The sequence below is a fragment of the Passer domesticus genome, chromosome 33, assembly GCF_036417665.1.
Source record: "Passer domesticus isolate bPasDom1 chromosome 33, bPasDom1.hap1, whole genome shotgun sequence".
Taxonomy (NCBI): domain Eukaryota; kingdom Metazoa; phylum Chordata; class Aves; order Passeriformes; family Passeridae; genus Passer; species Passer domesticus.
This window is the reverse complement of record NC_087506.1, coordinates 2,926,495-2,929,841: the sequence shown is the minus strand read 5'-3', so window position 1 is coordinate 2,929,841 and position 3,347 is coordinate 2,926,495. Positions and strand designations below refer to the sequence as shown.

The following is a 3,347-nucleotide window of genomic DNA, read 5'->3' as shown; positions in this document are numbered from 1 at the left end:
ATCAAGAAAGCAGGAAATAAACCACTGGAACAATGAAGCAGAGCAAAAGTGGAATGTTTGGATGGTCAATTAGTTCCCTAAAGCTATCAGCCAGCTGAATTGTGGGGTCATCTACTGGGGAGTGCAGAGCTGCTTTAACTTCCACCGCCTGGTGCCATTCTTTGTGTCCCAGCACTTTGTTTGATGTGAAGAGAAATTAACCAATTCCCACACCAACCAGCTGCAACCCAGAACTGAGTGGGAATTCCAGAAATAAAGGACTTGAAAAGTAGCTTTGGAGAGGGTTTACTTCCTAGACAGTGTGAAACCGTCAGCTGTGGCCAGGCTGGGCTTAAGGCTGGCTGCCCTTGGGAAGGGAAGGGAAAGGGATGGAGTTGGGGTGGGGTTTTGCAGCCATGGAAATGAGAGAACCACGGTCTAGTGCATCACAAAGGGGCAGCCCCATGGGCTGTTGTGTCACAAAGGGGCAGCCCCACGCTGGGGCTGTGAAGGCTGTGAAGGTTGTGGCTGGCACGGCCGCAGCGGCAGCAGACGCGTCTGGCTCTGCCTCTCTGTGCCGAGCGCTGGCGATCGGAGTCACCCGGCCTTGTTCTGAGGCTGGGCACCAAGCTCCTGTCGCTGGCTACACTGAGAGTGCTCCCAAATTCAAACCCAGATCCTTCTGCCAGGCAGAAGCACGGGTTCAAAGATGGAGTTTACTGGCAAAGGAAAAACCTCTGAAGGAAAAGGTGAGCATAGGAAGGAGCTGAAAGAATGAAGCCAAATGGAAAAACAATCCCACCATATTTCAGGGAAAACTGCTCCATGCTGGTCAGTGCTGGCTCTGGGTCAGAGTAGGTGGCTGACAGATACAGATGATCCTACAAGGATGCCCATGGCATCACAACATTCTGTCATTAGTTTACTCTGCTTTCTCCTTTTTGACAGCAGCCAAATCACTCATACTGTCAGCCAGGACAGGGACTGTGGCCACAGCTGAGCACAGACTGGACATGGTCATGAGATGCAAGTCCTCTTGCTTTCCTTGCCATCAATGTCAGGTCTCACTACAGATAAATTTCCCATTCTTCCTCTGCTTGCTGGTCAGGTCCAACCCTGAGGATGGTATTACAGTGCTACAGAAACACCAATAAGGCCTGCCTGTTGCTGACAGGACTTGGTGGTTTACAGAAATAGCAGTCACAGCGGTGTGGGTTTTTCCTGTGGATTCACAGGCCAGACTGAAGAAGGAATATTTTCTCCTCTTATCATTGGAGCCTTCGCCTTTTCCCTTCAGACTTCCCAGCTCCATACTGTTCATAGGAATTAAATGCAGGCTAGTTCCATGAAAAATGAACCCAAATAAATTTTCTCTAAAATTAAAAATTCTTCCCCTTGAGTGCCACACCCATTAGATATGTTAATGATAAAGGTGGGAATTCACCTAACTCACTTCTTCCCCTGTGAGCATGGCTCAGCCTCACACAGAGGTGAGGGGGTAGAGCTGGGCCAATCTCAGGTGGGAGGAAGGGTCTTGTGGCAGCCCAGAGAGCCTGTGCACATTGCCAGGGAACAGCTGTGCCCTGCATGTGGCCCTGCAATGAGCTGTGCTGCTGCCAGTGCCTGTGGAGCTGGAGGGCTGCTCAGCTGTGGGGCAGGGAGAGGAGCAGGAGGGTGCATGTGCAGCTGAGCCATTGCTGGAGAGCACAGGGCTCTGGGCTCCCTGCTGTCCCAGGGCAGCCCAGAGGCCAGGGTGCTCCTGTAGCATCCCTGTGGAAGTAGGTCAGGGTTTTCCCTTGGCCTGCCTCAAGTGTCTGCCAGCAAGAGAATGTAGCCCTGTGCAGCTGTTTAGAAGTTTGCAGGGAATGTGTCCCACGAGATATGGAGCTTCAGATGCTTTGGGTTTGCATTTTGGTTTCTCTTATATTTTGTGTCTCCACTTTGCAGGCCTGTCTGGCTACCCGCTTGCCAAGAGGTTTTCCCTGGCCAGTCCCTCTATGCTCCTTCCCTCCAAGCCATTGCCTCCCATCCAGAAGAGCTCTCCTTCTACCAAGCCAAGCCTGATATGCAGCAGAGAGCAGGAGAATGGGAAAGATGGCATTGGGTATGCTGAGGGCAGGAGAAAAGAAGAGGAGCTGAGTTCAGAGGGACAAGGACATAAGGTAAGGAGACCAAGCTAAGTGCAGTGTGGTCAATTTTCAGTTTCTGTGCTGTCAGCAGAGCTCTCAGACCTTTTCCCTGGCTGGAACTGTCCCTCTCACTGAAGTTGAACAGGTCCTGATTTGGTTCTTTAGCTGGCCCAGAAATGATGGGATACAAACAAAGGGTGTGCATCTGCCCCTGCTGCCTCCATTCGCATTCCTGGCCATGGCATGGGGGCCCTGGAGGAACTTGGGCAGGCAGAGACCTTGCAGAGAGCAGCAGGGCAGGAAGCTCTGCTGAACATCCTAAATGCCAGTGAGGCTGAGATGGTGGATGTGTGGGGGCTGGAGAGCAGCGAGCATCCCGAGAGCTCAGCAGCAGCATCTGGGCTCAAAGGCTGCTGGGGAAGTGTAGGAGGGAAGGGCAGCAGCAGAAGAAATGAGGGGCTTGAGAAGAGCAGGTTTTGGCCTCCTGCAGAATGGCTTTGTGGGGACATGAATGGAGATCAGCACTGGCTGTGAGGTACCTTAGAGGCAGGAGTTATAAAGCCTCTCCCATGACATCCAAAATGCCCGCGGAGGCAGTGACACCTCAGAACACCTTGATGTCAAATATGTGAATGCCAGCTGGGAATGAAGCCACTTTTGGAGAAGAGTGAGCACAATGGGAGAGGTGCCAAATATGTGCCATGGTCTCTCCCTCATCATCTCCCTTTCCATTCCCCATCCTGGGCCAAGCTGCTCCATCAGTTTCCTTGATTTTTCCTGCCAGGACACAGTTAAATGCATTCCTGAATGTCTTGAGGCATGAATGGGGACAAGGCTGCATGCTTGATCTGAGCACTGTGTTCTACTCTTTGCAGGCTTCCTTGCTGTGTTCCAGTGGAGGGGATATGAAGAAGGGGTTATTGGGACCACCTCTGATCCCCCCCATAGGCAAGGCAGTAAGTCCCTCTCTTGGCAGTGCTGTGGGCTCTCTGCAAAGCTCTCTGCAGCTGGAATTCCAGGAGTCCCAGGAGATGAGGTAAGCCAAGGTGTCTGCTGCTGCTGCAGTGTGCTGTTCATCTCTGTGTTCCCATCCCAAAGTGTGGTTATTTTGCACAGCCAGATGTCCCATGTATTTAGGCAAACCTCTGTGTATTCCCCATTTTGCCCATCTATGATGACCCAGCACAATGTCAAAGCCAGCACCAATGTGCCAAGAGCAGAGGTGGTGGTGGGGAAGAG

At 52.1% G+C, this 3,347-nt stretch overlaps 1 long non-coding RNA gene across 1 annotated transcript; it reads left to right on the top strand.

Moving 5' to 3' along the window:
- The first annotated feature begins 518 nt into the window (after positions 1-518).
- LOC135288515 (uncharacterized) lies at positions 519-3,143 on the top strand. Its single transcript, XR_010351583.1, has 3 exons — positions 519-728; positions 1,927-2,141; positions 2,984-3,143. It is a non-coding gene; the product is annotated as an uncharacterized LOC135288515 (long non-coding RNA).
- The last annotated feature ends 204 nt before the right edge of the window (positions 3,144-3,347 follow it).